Here is a 19,534-nt window from a genome sequence, read left to right as displayed (position 1 = left end):
TTGGCAACAAAAAATGAAAGAAAAGAAGAATAAAGCTAGACACCAATAGCTTGGACCTTAAGACACATGGTTGTGGTGTTTTTGTACTAGGATCTGCTTGGATAATTAGGTTCTGAGGAGTATTTTAAAACTTGGTAACTTGGATTAACTAATTCGGGATTACCAACCAAAAGTCCACTATCAAGAGCAACCTAGTTACAAGGCATTTAGTAACCCAATGAGGTGCTGGGCATCAATGTTCTTAAGAAAAATTGTAAGCCAAGTGTCTGTGGTGAATATGTGTTAACTGCAAAACAAGCTAAAAAGCTGCTGCAACACATGACACTAAGCTGCAATTGAGGAATAAGTTTCTCAGTAAAAGAAAAACAAAGAAAAAAAAAATCAAACACCAAGGATGATGAATAATAAGGTTTACAGCAGCAAACTTTAGTTAACACTTAAAGGACAATTCAATCCTGGAAACCAATAAAAGTAGGGCTTCAAACAAATCCTGCATGAAACCCCATAAACCTAGACAGAATGCTTTCGAATAAGGACATATATGCTTATCTGTTTTCATTCATTTCTCTCATATTTTACTGCTTGATTGGGGACAAGCTAGATTTAAGTTTGGTGTTGTGATGACAAGTCATCTTATGCTAGTTTCACAAGCATTTTTCAATTATTTTTATTAGGTTTCATGCACTTTCTTGCACAATAAGTAAGTAATTGGATTGGAATTTCATACATCCCTTAGTTCAATCAGACATGGGTATTTATGTGATTTTTCACAAGGTTTTATGCTAATTTTACTTGATGTTATGAATGATACAATTACCTTGTAATTATAGCAAACTTTGATGCAATTATTTGATTAATAATAGGTGAAGAAGAGGCAAGAAAGAAGCAAGAAAGAAGAGGAAAAAGTAGAGGAAGTAACGTTGGTGGCCAAAGTTGGCTCACCAATGTTACCTCAAACGTTGGAAGAGAGTATGCAAACGTTAGTGCAATTCTGGGTGCCAACGTTGGAGGGAACGTTGGTGAACCAACGTTACCTCCAACGTCCTCGATAATTTTTAAAAATTGGGGCTGGAAAAATTTTTGGCGACGTGTACGCATCGATGATGCGTACACATGGAAATGCAATTTATGCATACAGATGAGCTGCGCGCACCAGTGAAATGGCAAAATTTACCATTCACGTGTACACGTGGGTCACGCATACACGTGACCAAGCCAACGTTGGAGGAAACGTTGGTGGACAAACGCTACCTCCAACGTACACGATATGAAGCCCAAAATTGGATTTAGAAAACTCGCATCGACGCCTACACGTGGGTCACACGTTTGCGTGGATGTAGGTTTTGGCCAGACATGCAAACGCATGAGCGAAGCACACGTGCAAAATGCTGTTTCAATGCATACGCGTGGGCGACGCGCACACGTGGGCGGAAAAATGTTGTTGCACCAACGTTGAGTCAAACGTTGGCGCCAACGTTCATTCCTTTCAAAATCCTTTTTCAAGACAAACGTTTGACTTAACGTTATCTGGCAAACATTGAGCACCAACGTTGACACCAGAACCAATAAAATTTGGCACCCATGCAGATCATTAACATGAATTACCAATTACCCCTCTTCAACATCACTGAGACCCATTCTAGCTTGCTTCAACATGGCTAAAAAGCCCAATACAAGGACTTGAAGACTGAATTGTAAAGTGTATAAATAGAAGGGAATTTATTTAGAGAGGAAGCGAGCGAGGTTGGCAGATCTCAGATCAAAAAGGCTAGAGAGTCAGGGTCCCAATTGGAAAACTAAGCACTCAATTCTCTTTATATTTTCACTTCTGCAATTTTTCTACAACTTCTTTGTTTTCTGTTTTGATTTGAGCTATGATGAACTAAACCCCAAATTCATTAGGAGGAGGAGCTCTATTGTAATTATAATGAATCAATGAAATTCTTCTTCTTCTCAATTCAATTGTGTAGCTATAGGATATCTTCTGTTCTGATTGTGGATTATTCACTTTGGAAGGGGTTTAATTCAACTGAATGTAGGTGTGAGCTTCGAAAGGTGAATCACCTACATTAGAATTGGAGCTCTATCCTTCACAATTCTCCTAACCAACACCATTCGGGAGGAATTAAGGTTTTGAGAATCTGTGTGGCTTATGGATAAGAGAATGTGCTCTAACTCTTCTCATGACAATTAGATCAAGGAATTGGCAAGATTGATTGTGATTAGAGAGATTGGATTGCCAAGGAATTAGGATCCAATCAATTTCAATCCACCATAGATTTACTCATATGATTGAGAAAAGAGTTGAGACTCAATTGATTCATGGTGGATTATGATATCTCCAATCCCTGATGAATCACTTTCTTTAATTTTCTTCAATTTAGATCTCTCTGATTTTACTTTAATTTGCAATTGTTCACTGCTGTTTTGATTCTCTGCACCCAATTCCCTTTATAATTCATGCAATTTAAGTTTCCTTGCAATTTCGATTCTGCAATTCTACTTTCTTGTACTTTAAGATTCGATTATTTACATTTCTTGCAATTTAAGTTTCAGCTCTTTTAGTTTCTTGCTCTCTAAGTTTTAGTCATTTAATTCTCCTGTAATTTAAGATTCTGTCAATTTACATTCTGCACTTTAATTTTCCAGCAATTTACATTCTGTTAGTCAATTTTCACTCAAATTACCAACTATCAGCTTAACTAAATTTATTACCTAACTAAAGTTGCTTGATCCATCAATCCCTGTGGGATCGACCTCACTTTTGTGAGTTTTACTACTTGATGCGACCCGGTAAACTTGCCGGTTTGTTTGTGCAGAAATCAATTTTTTGCTCATCAAGTTTTTGGCGCCATTGCTGGGGATTGATTTAGATTGTAATGATTAAGTAGGTGATAATCTAGATTAAGCATTTTTCTTTGTTTATGTTAGGCCTACTAACTGTTTGAGACTTTGTTTCTGCTAACTATAACTCCACTCTAGCAATAGAGTGCTCTGCTTTTGTTTTTTTGTTTGTTTGTGTTATATGCCAGGAGGAAGAAGAGGTGCCTCCACCTCTTTTGATTCTGAACCAGAGAGAACTTTCTTGAGATTGAGAAGAGAAGCAAGAGGGAAGGGAATGATTGGAGAAGAAGAGTCAGACGAGGAAGATCAAGAGATGGAGGATAATCTCCCTAATCCACCAAAGGAGGTGGCCAATAACAATGGCCAACCTCCAAGGAGAGTTCTAGCCTCTTACACCTTCCCCAACCCAAGAAACTGTGGGAGCAGTATACTCACTCCAAATGTTCATGCCAATATCTTTGAGTTGGAGCCTCAACTTATCACTTTGGTGAAAAATAATTGTTCTTATGGAGGGGCTCCTCTTGAAGACCCAAATCAACATTTATCTGTCTTCCTAAGGATATGTGACACAGTCAAGACAAATGGTGTGCACCCAGATATCTACAAGTTGCTGCTATTTCCATTCTCTTTGAGGGATAAGGCATCTCAATGGCTGGAGACATTTTCCAAAGAAAGCTTCAATAACTGGGATGATTTGGTGAGCAAATTCCTAGCTAAGTTCTACCCACCTCAGAGAATCATCAGATTGAAGACAGAAACGCAAACCTTCACTCAAATGGATAGAGAATCACTTTATGAGGCATGGGAGAGATACAAAGCATTGATTAGGAAATGTCCACGTGACATGTTTAGTGAATGGGACATACTTCAGAATTTGTATGAGGGCTTGACTCTAAAAGCTCAAGAGGCCCTGGATTACTCTGCAGGAGGCTCACTACAGCTAATAAAGACAACTGAAGAAGCCCAGCATCTCATAGACACTGTGACCAACAATCAATACTTTTATGCTCATCAAAGGCAATGCCAGCCAGCTTCAAAGAAAGGTGTATTAGAGCTTGAGGGTGTAGACACTATCTTGGCACAGAACAAATTGATGTACCAGCAAATCCAACAACAAATGGACATGATGGAAAAGAGAAATAATGGACTTCAAGTGGCTGCAGTAAATACAGCAAGTCAACCTTCAAATGGATAGAGCCAAGGTGAAGTAGCTTTTGAGAAATGCAATAATGAGCAGCAACCAGAGCAAGTCCTGTACATGCATAACACCTCAAGTTCTTCTTAAAATGACTTCCATGGTGATACTTACAATTCATCATGGAGGAACCATCCTAACTTGAGGTGGGGTGATAATCAAAATTCATGGCAGAGGAACCACAATTTCAACAACTCCCGCAACACAAATAACCAAAATTATTCATCCAATAATACTAACCAATTTAAAAAACCCACAAAACACATATCACCAACCCCACAATAACTCACAGAACCACCAGAATAACTTCTCCACACCCACATTCTACTCACAAAATACCCCTGCAAATAATTCAAACAACTTTCAGCAACAATCATCTCATTTCACACAACCACAACCAAATCCAAACTCTCAGAGAATCTCTAGTCTAGAGATAATGATGGAAAAACTTATGAAAAATCAATAGATGGAAAGACAAGATCAGGAAGCTGCAAGGAAAGATCAAGCCCTGGCATTCAAAAACCAAGAGGTCTCAATCATAAACCTTGAAAGACACATGGGGAAAATGGCTAAAAAAATTTCAGAGATAGGTGAGAGGAGAGCAAATGCCTTCCCTAGTGACACTGAAAACAATCCAAGAGACACAGAAAAAGCCATAAAATGGGAGGAGTGCAAAACAATCACTTTAAGAAGTGGAAAGAAGGTGGAGAAAGAAGCTATCACTGAAGAAGAGCACATTAAAAAAGGCTCAAAAGAAGAAGGGAAAGAGCAAAAGCAGGAGCAAGACACCTCTACACAAAATGATAAGTCAACCAAAAAGGAGGCAGTGAAAGCATACCAACCAATGTTACCATATCCTCAGAGGTTTAAGAGAGAAAACAAAGAGAAACAGTACTCAAAATTCCTGGAGATATTCAAGACATTGCACATCAACATCCCTTTCATAGAAGCACTTGAACAGATGCCACTTTATGCTAAGTTCATGAAGGAGTTGTTGACAAAGAAAAGATCCTTGAAAGAAGGACATATGGTTGTGATGACCAGGGAGTGTAGTGCCATCATCCAAAGAGAATTGCCAAGGAAGAGGAAGGACCCTGGAAGATTTCATATCCCTTGCACCATAGGCAACATGATAATTGAGAAAGCATTTTGTGACCTTGGTGCAAGCATCAATCTTATGCCTCTATCCTTGATGAAGAAGCTTAAAATTCATGAATTGAAACCCACACAGATAGCTCTCCAAATGGCAGACAAATCCGTTAAGCAAGCACTTGGAGTTGTGGAGAATGTATTGGTAAAAGTGGGGAAATTTTTCCTCCCAGCTGACTTTGTCATTCTAGAAATGGAGGAAGATCATAATAATCCCATCATTCTAGGGAGACCCTATCTAGCTACGGGCAGAGCATTAATTGATGTTGAGAAAGGAGAATTGATGCTGAGAGTGCATGAAGAGCATATAGTATTCCATCTCTTCAAGAGTCTGCAAGATCCCAATCAAGAAGAAGAGTGTATGAAGATTGATTTAAGAGATCCACACTTGAAAGAGGCACCTAATGAGTCACTCCTAATGCACCCAAGTTCATGCTAGAAAGAAGGGGAAGAGGTAGAAGTGCTGCATCAAGCTCAAGGAGTTGAGAAGGATCCACAACCAAAGCCTCCATATGAAACCCACAGCAAGAACCTTCCAAAAATTGAGACTACAAAATATTAACCACCTCCTGAAAAAGAAAAGAATCCAAAAATGAAAGTACCAATAGGGTGGAGGAACAGAAAAATTCCCACTAAAGCCTTCACACCAGGGGATAAAGTGATGCTAGCTTACCAACCAATGGAAACATCTCAATATTTCTCTGGATACTACACAGTGAATAAGATCCTCTCACTTGAACATGTAGAAATCATCAAGAATGATACTCGAGGAAAGCTCTGAAGAACTGAAGATTGATGGTTTAGAAGTTATAGTAAACTCTCGTTGCAAGTATAGTTACTAAACCAAGCAATCAACCTTTCTTACAAATATTTTGGTTGTCAAAAGTAACAAACCCCTTTAAAATTGATAACCGAGTATTTAAACCTCGGGTCGTCTTCTGAAGGAACTGCAGGAAAGTATGTTCTTATTATTGGTAATGAGTTTGTAAATTGGGGTTTTGGAGTTTGGGCAATGGGCACAAGTATATTTATAAATTAAAGCAATAAAATAAATAAGAAATTTTATTGTAATTAAATTAAAAACCTTGACCTGGAGAAGATTAATTGGAAGTTCTATCCTTGTTGGATTTTTCTCAAGATCAATTGATAATTGAAGGTTGCTTCTACTTAGTTATCCTTTACCAAGTAAAGTAAAAGAAAGTCAAGTAAGTTGGAAGTCTACTTCTATTCACAAGTTCTAATCCTTTCCCTTGGGAAGGATTAGTGTTAGTGACTAGAGAGCCAGCCAACGATAAACCCAATTACAATTTAACTCTTGAGTAATTCAACTCAAGGGTCTCCGAATATTAATCAACTCTAAAATCAAGTTAGGATCCAACTTAGAACATTAATTAATAACAAACAATAGAAGAAGTGATAAATCTGAAATACCTCAATTATATTAAATAAAATATTCAAATCTTAACATGGAAAAGTTCATAAGTAATTAGGCAACATAACTAATACAAGCATTAAAGTATCTGAAAATAAGAGATAAATATAAAGTAAAAGAAATATTGAATCTGATGAAGAGTTGAATCCTAAATCCTTTAAGAGGAATCCTAATCCTAAAACCTAAGAGAGAGGAGAGAACCTCTCTCTTTAAAAACTACATCTAAATTATGAAAAGCATGATTATGAATGGATGCATTCTCCCACTTTATAGCCTCTAATATGTGTGTTCTGGGCTGAAAACTGGCTCAAAAACAGTCCAGAAATCACTCCCAGTGGTTTCTGTTACGTTCAGGTCGCGAGAAAGTGACGCGGAGGCGTCGTCCACGCGTTCGCGCGGATTGCAATTCGCAGATACGACGCGGGCGCGTCATTCACGCATTCCCATCGCCTAACGTCGAAGCAGCTATGACAAATTACATATCAAATCGAAGCCCCAGACGTTAGCTTTCCAGCACAACTGAAACCGCATCATTTGGACCTCTGTAGCTCAAGTTATGACCGTTTGAGTGCAGAGAGGTCAGGCTGGACAGCTTTAGCAGTTCCTTTAGTTTCTTGTATTCCTTCAACTTTTGCATGCTTCCTTTCCATCCTCTAAGCCATTCCTGCCCTGTAATCTTTGAAATCACTAAACACACATATCAAGGCATCTAATGGTAATAAGAGAGGGTAAGACATAGGGAACTTAAGGACAAAGAATCATGTTTTCAATCAAAGCACATAATCAGGAAGGAAAATATAAAACCATGCAAATAGTATGACTAAGTGGGTAAAGAGTTGATAAAATTCACTCAACTGAGCACAAGATAAACCATAAAATAGTGGTTTATCAACCTTTCCACACTTAAACATTAGCATGTCCTCATGCTAAGCTCAAGAGAAACTATAAGGGAGTAAAGAGGAATGATAGAATGTATGAAATGCAATCCTATCTATATGAATGCAACTACATGCAAAATGTTTCTACCTACTTGGTTAAAAGTAAATGAATCTTCCAAGACAAACATAAATCAGATTTCACTAATTCAAATTATACAATAAAAGACAAGTAAACTTGTAAGAAGATAGCTCATGAAAGCAGGGAACATAGAATTAAGCATTGAACCCTTACTGGTAGTGTATATGCATTCTAATCTCTCAAGTGTATAGGGTAATTCACTCTACTCTTCTCTAATCATGCTTTCTAAACTTTGTTCTTCATCTAATCAATTAACAAGTATTTAGCATATCAATGCAAACATCATGAGGTCTTTTTAGGGTTGTAATGGGGCTGAGGTAAAGGTAAGGATATATGTATGGCCAAGTGAGCTATATAAAGTGAATCCTTGATTAGTCTAAGATCTCACCTAACATATACACACTTTATACAATTTTAAAATACTTTACTTAGCTACCCAAATTTTTCCCACTTTTGTATTACATGCTCAAGTATCAAACTTATTTTTGAATTTTGTCCCATGTGCATTGATTCTTTTTATTTTGCATTTGGGGTAATATTATTTTTCTTCTTTTTTTTTGTATCCCCTTATTTAATTACTTAATATTTTTTTTAATGCACATGGTAATTTAATTATTTTGATTTCACATGAGCATGCTTCCCAAATTTTCAAATAACTTATTCAATTTAATTCCCTACTTTTTCATATCATCCCATGTTCCCATAAAATTTCCCACACTTAAATTATACACAATATCTATCTTAAGCTAATCAAGGATTCAACTTGGGATTTTTATTTTGTTTTTCTGTTTAAGGCTAGTAATGTGGTTATGAAATAGAAGGGGGTTAAAAAGTTTAAAGTGGCTAACAAGGGTGATGTAGAAGGTAGGCTTATTTGGGATAAGTGAGCTAATAACAAATAATGGCCTCAATCATATGCAAGCATGTAAATACACTAAATAATGGACATATAGAATAGAACAAAGCAAAGATTGCAATTATAGAGAAGAAAACACACAAGAATAAAAATTTATAGTTAAATAATGTAACCATGTAAATAAGCTCAAAATCTCACAGGTTGTGTGTTCTTTGGCTCAAAAACCATGTTCCAAATACAACTTCTGATAAGTTTAACACAAAAATTTTGATTTTAAATTAGTGAAAATTTTTCAAAAATAGGGTCTTTAAAAAGAAACTTATTATTTCTCAACCAAGCAGTAGCTAAATGCATAAAATCAAACAAACATGCAATTAAACATGCAAATGCAAAATGAACAAACAAAGAAAATAAAACAATGGTGTTGAAAAGAAGAAAATAGATAACCCATGGAGATCGGTATCGACCTCCCCACACTGAAAGATTGCACCGTCCTCAGTGCATGCTGAGATGTGCAGGTGGATGGGTTGTTCCAACTGATGCTTTTCTTCAAGAATTGTGCAGATGGACTTGTTTGTCTCCCCTTTTAGAAGTTCCATCTGTCTCCAGTAGCCCATATTCAAGTGGAATTAGAAAGCTAAGGGAAATGAATTTTACACACTTGAATGTTGTGAAGGATGATGGTGACTTAGGTGGAGGTATTTCTAACGAATTTGCAGGCTCCACTCCCTTGTGCTCTTTGACAACTTCCACCTCTTTACAAGCTTCTTCAATTTCAACCTCTTCCTCTTGGTAGCTTTCTTCTAATTCAATCTCTTCTTCATTGCTTACCGAGGGCATGGGAGGCTGTACTTCTTCTTCTTTAATCTCCATCTCTTGATCGACCTCTTCCAAGTCCTTAATCATGATATGCCTTGGAGGTTGTACACCCTCCTCAGCATCAAATTCAATCACCTTAGAAGGAGGTTCTATAACCTGACTTTCCCATGGAGGTTCAGCATCTCCTAAGTCTGCAACCACTTCTTCCTTTTCAATAATTACAGCTTCCTCCACTTGTTTCAGTACAAAGTCATGCTCCGTACTGTCCATTGGAGTTTCTAGTATCTCCTTTATGCTACACTCTTTTATTGATTCTCCACATGTAGCCGTGGGAGCACTTTGAGTGTCCGAGCGTTGGGAAGCTAATCGACTTATCGCTTGATTTAGTTGATATAGAGTTTCATGAAATCGATCCGCTACTTCCTTGAGATGATCCCTTGATTCTTCCTTCACTAATTCTTCAACCACTCTTTCGACTTCAAGGGTTTTTACTACCTTCACCTTTAGGGCCTCCTCTAGCTCCTTATGAAGTATGGATTCGCGAAGATGATCCCTTCTCTCTTGTTCCATGTCAATAGCATCATTGAGATCATGTTGCTCTTGGATTGATGGATGTGGGTGCTCTTCCATGGATGGTGGTGATGGGATGGAGAGATCATTCTGTGGTTGACAAGGAAGTGCACTAGAGCTTGAGGGTTGATTGTTGAAGGTATTTGGTGGTCCAATTTGGGCGAAGAGAGCTTGTATAGTAGAGTTTAGATCAGCAAGTGCTTTCTCCATGGAGGTTTGGGGTGGATAGGAGGGTTCATTTGGCTCATAAGGTGGTTGGTATGGTGGATACGGGTTAGGGTCATATGGAGGTGAATGGTGGAAAGGGGCTTGTGAGTATGGTGGTCCAAAGTCATGTTGAGGAAAGGGTTCATAGGCATATGGTGGTGGTTGTTGATAGTCCATTGGAGGTGGTTGTTGCCATGAGGGTTGATCAAATCCTTGTGGCTCCTCCCATCTTTGATTCTTCCAACCTTGATGCCTATTTTCATTATAGTTTCCATTCTTTACAACAACATTGGAACCAAACTTGAAACCAGAGGTGTGAGAATTCATAATAGCAAATAAAAATTAAAACGAAAATAAAAACAAATTTAAATTAAAAGGTTATTTAAATTTTGAATTTGAAAATTAAATTTTGAAATTTGAAATTTGAAATTTGAAATTTGAAATTTGAAAATTGAAATTTTTTTTTTAAATTTGAATTTTGAAAATTTTTAAATTTGAATTTTGAAATTTGATTTTTGAAATAAGATAAGATAAGATAAAAATTTTAAAATAAAAATCTGATTTTTTTATAACTAAATAAAAACCAATAACCTCTTAATTTACGAAAAAAATAAAAATAAAAATAAAAACAAATCAAAAAGCAAATATTTATAATAACGAATAATAAGACACACGTTTGCAATTCCCCGGAAACGGCGCCATTTTGAAGAACTGAAGATTGATGGTTTAGAAGTTATAGTAAACTCTTGTTGCAAGTATAGTTACTAAACCAAGCAATCAACCTTTCTTACAAACGTTTTGGTTGTCACAAGTAACAAACCCCTTTAAAATTGATAACCGAGTATTTAAACCTCGGGTCATCTTCTCAAGGAACTGCAGGGAAGTATGTTCTTATTATTGGTTATGAGTTTGTAAATTGGGGTTTTGGAGTTTGGGCAATGGGCACAGGTATATTTATAAATTAAAGCAATAAAAATAAATAAGAAATTTTATTGTAATTAAATGAAAAACCTTGACCCGGAGAAGATTAATCGGAAGTTCTATCCTTGTTGGATTTTTTTCAAGATCAATTGATAATTGAAGGTTGCTTCTACTTAGTTATCCTTTAACAAGTAAAGTAAAAGAAAGTCAAGTAAGTTGGAAGTCTACTTCTATTCACAAGTTCTAATCCTCTCCCTTGGGAAGGATTAGTGTTAGTGAGCCAGCCAACGATAAACCCAATTACAATTTAACTCTTGAGTAATTCAACTCAAGGGTTTTCGAATATTAATCAACTCTAAAATCAAGTTAGGATCCAACTTAGAACATTAATTAATAACAAACAATAGAAGAAGTGATAAATCTGAAATACCTCAATTATATTAAATAAAATATTCAAATCTTAACATGGAAAAGTTCATAAGCCAATTAGGCAACATAACTAATACAAGCATTAAAGTATATGAAAATAAGAGATAAATATAAAGTAAAATAAATATTGAACCTGATGAAGAGTTGAATCCTAATCCTAAAACCTAAGAGAGAGGAGAGAACCTCTCTCTCTAAAAACTACATCTAAATTATGAAAAGTGAATTATAAAAAGCATGATTATGAATGGATGCATTCCCCCACTTTATAGCCTCTAATCTGTGTGTTCTGGGCTGAAAACTGGGTCAAAAATAGCCCAGAAATCACTCCCAGCGGTTTCTGTTACGTTCAGGTCGCGGGAAAGTGACGCGGAGGCATCGTCCACGCGTTCGCGCGGATTGCAATTCGCAGATACGATGCGGGCGCGTCATTCACACGTTCGTGTCACCTAACGCTGGGGCAGCTATGGAAAATTAGCGAAGCCCCGAACGTTAGCTTTCCAACACAACTGGAACTGCATCATTTGGACCTCTGTAGCTCAAGTTATGACCGTTTGAGTGCAGAGATGTCAGGCTGGACAGCTTTAGCAGTTCCTTCAGTTTCTTGTATTCCTTCCACTTTTGCATGCTTCCTTTCCATCCTCTAAGCCATTCCTACCCTGTAATCTTTGAAACCACTTAACACACATATCAAGGCATCTAATGGTAATAAGAGAAGATTTAAACATAGGGAACTTAAGGCCAAAGAAGCATATTTTGAATCAAAGCACATAATCAGGAAGGAAAATATAAAACCATACAAATAGTATGAATAAGTGGGTAAAGAGTTGATAAAATCCACTCAATTGTGCACAAGATAAACCATAAAATAGTGGTTTATCAAGCTCACAGTGAGAGGGGAAGGGCTGAGGCACTATGTTCATCACCCTCCCTAATGAGGGACAACTGTCAAGCTAATGACGATAAAAGAGCGCTTGTTGAGAGGCAACCCAACTGGAGGTAACTCTCTTTTCCTTTAATGTTAAGTTAAGTAGATCTATCTGTATTGCAAGGAGCTAAGTTTGGTGTTGCACACCAAAGTAATTCATGGGTGAATGTTGGATGCTAAGTTTGGTGTTCCACCAAAATTTCACTAAGAACACATTGCACACTCAGCATGACTAGTTATCAGCTCCAAACAATCAGAGAAACTACTTAACAATTGCTTAGTTTCTAGTTCATATATAGTTTACTTTCTAGTCATAGTCTGTTTTCTAGTTCATAGTTTGTCTTCTAGTTTATAGTTTATTTTCTTAATAAAAGCACATGAGGTTTTCTGCATGTATACAATTTGCTGCATAAGGCAAGGAACTAAGTTTGGTGTTCACACACCAATCTAGGTTCAGAAGCCTACAAACAATCACGCATGCTAACCATCTTTCAAGTTCTTGGGGAACAAGCAACTTCCAATAACTTTCAGGAATTCAATTAATCTCCTAGAAGAACTATGCACCATCATCCAAGGACACAAAGAAGAAGACAAAGCTATGGATGATGAGATAAAGGGAGAGCTAGAAGACACCACCAAGAGGTTATATTGTTACTTAATTCCCTCTGAATCGAAATGCTTTAGTTGGAAGTCTAAATGTACCCCTGCTGATTAGTTTAAGTTGTTTGCATTCTGTTTGTTTGCTGTCTTTTTATTCTTCAATTAAGTGGTCTAGCTGGAGTGTCTGCTTCATTTGTATCTACTTGAATTTATTTCTTGTTCCCCTTTGCATAAATAAAAGAAAATGTTGAAATAGAAAGTGAAATGGTCCAATTTGATAGGAATGAGAATAAAGCTCAGTGGTGGTATGTGCTAGATTGTTCAGTAAGGTCATTAATAAAGAGGAAGGGTAGAGTGTCATTTTAAGTATGGACTAACCTGCTGTCTGTGAAACCATAGTAAATAAATACCCTTGGAAGAAAGAAAGACTAAGAAGGAAAGGAAGAAAAGCCAAGAATTGGCAACAAAAAAATGAAAGAAACAGAGAATAAATCTAGACACCAATAGCTTGGACCTTAAGACACTTTCCTGTGGTGCTTTTGTACTAGGATCTGCTTAGATAATTAGGTTCTGAGGAGTATTTGAAAACTTGGTAACTTAGATTAACTAATCTGGGATTATCAACTGAAAGTCCACTATCAAGAGCAACTGATGAGCGGATAATTTATACGCTTTTTGGCATTGTTTTTAGGTAGTTTTTAGTATGATTTAGTTAGTTTTTAGTATATAATTATTAGTTTTTAAATAAAAATCACATTTCTGGACTTTACTATGAGTTTGTGTATTTTTCTGTGATTTCAAATATTTTCTGGCTGAAATTGAGGGACCTGAGCAAAAAATCTGATTTAGAGGCTGAAAAAGGACTGCAGATACTGTTGGATTCTGACCTCCCTACACTCGAAATGGATTTTCTATAGCTACAGAAACCCAATTGGTGCGCTCTTAATTGTGTTAGAAAGTAGACATCCTGGGCTTTCCAGCAACATATAATAGTTTATACTTTGCCCGAGTTTTGATAACTCAAACTGGGATTTGAACGCCCACTTTCTACCCTATTCTGGCGTTAAACGCCAGAACTGGCATAAAAGTTGGAGTTAAACGTGCATACTGGCACCAAAGCTGGCGTTTAACTCCAAGAAGAGTCTCTACACGTGAAAGCTTCAATGCTAAGTCCAAACACACACCAAGTGGGCCCCGAAAGTGGATTTCTACACTATCTGTACTTAGTTACTTATTTTCAGTAACCCTAGCTACTAGTTTAGTATAAAAACTACTTTTAGTGATTTATTTTATATCCTTGATCAGTTTATGCTATCATAGATCATATTGTACACATTAGGAGGTTGGCCTCACGGCCATGCCTGGACCTTTATCACTTATGTATTTTCAACGGTAGAGTTTCTACACCCCATAAATTAAGGTGTGGAGCTCTGCTGTTCCTCATGAATTAATGCAAAGTACTATTGTTTTTCTATTCAATTCAAGCTTATTCTTATTCTAGGCTATTAATTGTCACCCAAGAACATGATGAATGTGATGATTATGTGACACTCATCACCATTCTCACCTATGAACGCGTGCTTGACAACCACTTCCGTTCTACATGAAAACAAGCTTGAATGCATATCTCTTAGCCTCCATTCTGAAAGATTGGAGTCTTCGTTGTATAAGCTAGAATCAATTGGCAGCATTCTTGAGATCCAGAAAGTCTAAACCTTGTCTGTGGTATTCCGAGTAGGATCTAGGATGGGATGATTGTGACGAGCTTCAAACTTGCGAGTGTTGGGCGTAGTGACAGACGCAAAAGGATCAATGGATCCTTTTCCAACATGAGTGAGAACCGACAGATGATTAGCCGTGCGGTGACAGCGCATTTGGATCATTTTCACTGAGAGGACGGATGGTAGCCATTGATAACGGTGATCCCCCAACATACAGCTTGCCATGGAAAGGAGTATGAATGATTGAATGAAGGCAGTAGGAAAGCAGAGATTCAGAAAGAGCAAAGCATGTCCATACGCTTATCTGAAATTCTCACCAATGAATTACATAAGTATTTCTATCTTGTCTTATATTTTATTTATATTTTAATTATCAAAACCTCATAACCATTTGAATCTGCCTGACTGAGATTTAGAAGATGACCATAGCTTGCTTCAAGCCGACAATCTCTGTGGGATCGACCTTTACTCACGTAAGGTTTATTACTTGGACGACCCAGTGCACTTGCTGGTTAGTTGTGTGGAGTTATGAAGAAAGAACTGAGATTATGAACGTGCGTACCAAGTTTTTGGCGCCGTTGAGATCACAATTTCGTGCACTATGTTTTTGGCGCCGTTGCCGGGGATTGTTCGAGTTTGGACAACTGACGGTTCATCTTGTTGCTCAGATTAGGTAATTTTATTTTAATTTTAAGCTTTTTGTTTTTATTATTTTTATTTTCGAAAAATTTTCAAAAAAAAATATAAAATAAATAAATTATTCTATGTCTTCAGAATTCTTAAGAATGAATTCTAGAGTTTTATGATGATTTGTTGAAGTCTAGCTGGCTGTGAAGCCATGTCTAATCTTTTGGACCGAGGTTTCAACTTATCATCACAAGAGCTTGTTGATTTATATCAATCTTGCTGTTGAATGTAATGATCTGCTAAAGCTTGACTGGCCAATTGCCATGTCTAGTGTTTTGGACCGAAGCTTTCACTGAAAGCTTAGTTGTCTAGTAAGCCATGTCTAAATTCCTGGACCGGAGTTTTTAGATTAACGTTGCATGGTTCCTGGAATTCCTATTAAAAATTTTGAATTTATTTATTTTCTTTTTCAAAATAATTTTCGAAAAATACAAAAAAAGTTAATAAAATCATAAAACCAAAAATAATTTTGTGTTTCTTGTTTGAGTCTAGTGTCAAATTGTAAGTTTGGTGTCAATTGCATCTTTTTAATTTTTCTTAAAGTTTTCGAGAACTCATGCATGGTGTTCTTCATGATCTTCAAGTTGTTCTTGATGATCTTCTTTGTTTGATCTTTGCATTTTCATGTTTTGTGTCTTTTCTTGTTTTTCATATGTATTTTCAATTTGTTAGTGTCTAAAGTTTGAAAATTTCTAAGTTTGGTGTCTTGCATGTTTCTCTTTTCTTAAAAAATTTCAAAAATAAGTTCTTGGTGTTCATCTTGACATTCAAAGTGTTCTTGCATGCAACATGTGTTTTGATCTTGAATTTTCATGTTTTGAGTCATTTTGATGTTTTTCTCTCTACTCATTAAAAATTAAAAAATAAAAAAATATCTTTCCCTTATTCTTCTCATAAATTTCGAAAATTTGGATTCATTTAGTCAAAAGTTTTAAAAATCTAGTTGTTTTTTATGAGTCAAGTCAAATTTTCAATTTAAAAATCCTATCTTTTCAAAACCTTTCCAAAAATCAAATCTTTTTCATTTTTCTTTCAATTTTTTTTCGAAAATTTTAAAAATGGATTTTCAAAATCTTTTTCTTATTTTTATTTCATATTTTTCAAAATCTTTACTAACAATTAATGTGATTCATTCAAAAATTTTAAGTTATTACTTGCCTAGTAAGAAAGGTTCTATCTTTAAATTTTAGAATCATATCTTTTTGTTTCTTGTTAGCCAAGTAATCAACTTTAATTTCAAAAATCAAATCTTTTTAAATTTCGTTTTCAAATCTTTTTCAAAATAAATTTCAATCATATCTTTTTCAAAACTTAATTTCAAAATCTTTTCTAACTTCTTATCTTTTCAAATTTGATTTTCAAATCTTTTTCAATTAACTACTTGACTTTTTTGTTTGATTTTAAAAAGTTTTTTTATTTCAATCATATCTTTTTTTAAAACCATATAACTACTTTTCTCTCTCTAATTTTCGAAAACTACTAACCCCTTTTTCAAAATTACTTTTAATTAACTAATTATTTTAAATTTTAATTTTAATTTTATTCCTTTTTATAATTTTCGAATACTAACTAATAATTAAAATAAAAACAAAAATATTTTCCTTTTATTTTAGTTTAAATTCGAATTCAATCTCCCTCTCTCATCTCTCTATTTATTTATTTATCTACTAACACTCCTCTTCCACTCAAAATTCGATCCCCCTCTTCTTCTCTATGTTCGAATTTTTCTCTTCTCCTTCTTCTATTCTTCTCTTCTTCTACTCACACAAAAGAATCTCTATACTGTGACATAGAGGATTCCTCTTCTTTTCTGTTCTCTTCTTTTTTATATGAGCAAGAACAGGGATAAAGACATTCTTATTGAAGCTGATCCTGAACCTGAAAGGACTCTTAAGAGGATACTAAGAGAAGCTAAAGCACAACCCTCTGGAGAGGACTTGACAGAAATTTTCGAAAAAGAAGGAGACATGGCCGAACCCAATAACAATGGTGGAGATGCAAAGAAGATGCTTGGTGACTTTATTGCACCCTCTTCTAACTTCTATGGAAGAAGCATCTCAGTTCTTGCCATTGGAGCAAAAAACTTTGGGCTTAAGCCTCAATTAGTTTCTCTAATGCAACAGAATTGTAAATTTCATGGACTTCCATTGGAAGATCCTCATCAGTTCTTAGCTGAATTCTTGCAAATCTGTGACACTGTCAAGACCAATGGTGTTGATCCCGAGGTCTACAGGCTTATGCTTTTCCCTTTTGCTGTAAGAGACAGAGCTAGAACATGGTTGGATTCACAACCTAAGGAAAGCCTTAACTCTTGGGAAAAGCTGGTCAGTGCTTTCCTGGCCAAATTCTTTCCACCTCAAAAGATGAGCAAGCTTAGAGTGAAAATCCAAACCTTCATACAGAAGGAAGGTGAGTCCCTCCATGAAGCTTGGGAAAGATATAAGCAATTGATCAAAAGGTGTCCTTCTGACATGCTTCTAGAATGGAGCATCATATGTATATTCTATGATGGTCTGTCTGAGTTGTCAAAAATATCATTGGACCATTCTGCAGGAGGATCTCTTCATCTGAAAACCCCTGCAGAAGCTCAGGAACTCATTGAAATAGTTGTAAATAACGTTCATGTACACCTCTAAAAGGAGTCCTGTGAACAATGGGACACCTCAGAAGAAGGGAGTTCTTGAAATTGATACTCTGAATGCCATATTGGCTCAGAACAAAATATTAACTCAGCAAGTCAATTTGATTTCTTAGAGTCTGAATGGATTACAAGCTGCATCCAACAGTACTAAAGAAGCATCTTCTGAAGAAGAAGCTTGTGATTCTGAGAACCCTGTAATGGCAGAGGTGAATTACATGGGAGAACCCTATGGAAACACCTATAATCCTTCATGGAGAAATCATCCAAATTTCTCATGGAAGGACCAACAGAAGCCTCAACAAGGCTTCAATAATAATGGTGGAAGAAATAGGTTTAGCAATAGCAAGCCTTTTCCATCATCTTCTCAGGAACAGACAGAGAATTCTGAACAGAGCTATTCTGGCCTGGCAACCATAGTCTCTGATCTATCCAAGACCACACTAAGTTTCATGAATGAAACAAGGTCCTCCATTAGAAATTTGGAGGCACAGGTGGGTCAACTGAGTAAGAAGATTACTGAAACTCCTCCCAGTACTCTCCCAAGAAATACAAAAGAAAATCCCAAGAGAGAGTGCAAGGCCATAACCATGACCAACATGGCCGAACCTGGAGAGAGTGAGGAGGACGTGAGTCCCAGTGAGAAAAGCCTCATGGGACGTCCTCTTGACAGAAAGGAGTTTTCCTTTGAAGAACCAAAAGAATCTGAGGCTCATACAGAGACCATAGAGATTCCATTGAACTTTCTTCTGCCATTCATGAGCTCTGATGAATATTCTTCCTCTGAAGAGGATGAAGACATCACTGAAAAGCAAGTTGCTAAATATCTAGGAGCAATCATGAAGCTGAATGCCAAGTTATTTGGTATTGAGACTTGGGAGGATGAACCCCCCTCGTTCACCAATGAACTGAATGCATTAATGAGGCAGACATTACCTCAGAAGAAACTGGATCCCAGAAAATTTTTTATACCTTGTACCATAGGCACCATGACCTTTGAGAAGGCTCTATATGACCTTGCATTAGGGATAAACCTCATGCCACTCTCTGTAATAGAGAAACTTGGAATCTTTGAGGTACAAGCTGCAAGAATCTCACTAGAGATGGCAGACAAATCAATGAAACAGGCTTATGGACTAGTAGAGGACGTGAAAGTGAAGGTTGAAGGCCTTTACACCCCTGCTGATTTTATAATCCTAGACATTGGGAAGGATGAGGATGAATCCATCATCCTTGGCAGACCCTTCCTAGCCACAACAAAAGCTGTGATTGATGTTGACAGAGGAGAGTTGGTCCTTAAGTTGAATGAGGACTACCTTGTATTCAAGTCTCAAGGTTCTCCTTCTGTAACCATGGAGAGGAAGTATGAAAAGCTTCTCTCAATATAGAGTCAAACAAAACCCCCACATTCAAACTCTAAGTTTGGTGTTGGGAGGCCATAACGAAACTCTGAGTTTCGTGTTGAGAGGCCACAACCAAACTCTAAGTTTGGTGTTGAGAGGCCCCAACCCTACTCTGATTATC

The 19,534-nt window shown here is 36.5% G+C and overlaps 1 non-coding gene across 1 annotated transcript; it reads right to left on the bottom strand.

The window, feature by feature from the left end:
• Window positions 1-17,741: 17,741 nt before the first annotated feature.
• Window positions 17,742-17,849, bottom strand: LOC112725151 (small nucleolar RNA R71). The gene has a single exon (XR_003164276.1). It is a non-coding gene; the product is annotated as a small nucleolar RNA R71 (small nucleolar RNA).
• Between the last annotated feature and the right edge of the window lie 1,685 nt (window positions 17,850-19,534).

Source organism: Arachis hypogaea, chromosome 11 (genome assembly GCF_003086295.3).
Source record: "Arachis hypogaea cultivar Tifrunner chromosome 11, arahy.Tifrunner.gnm2.J5K5, whole genome shotgun sequence".
Classification (NCBI taxonomy): domain Eukaryota; kingdom Viridiplantae; phylum Streptophyta; class Magnoliopsida; order Fabales; family Fabaceae; genus Arachis; species Arachis hypogaea.
Note: the sequence above shows the minus strand (reverse complement) of the source record. Positions and strands in the feature narration are given on the sequence as shown.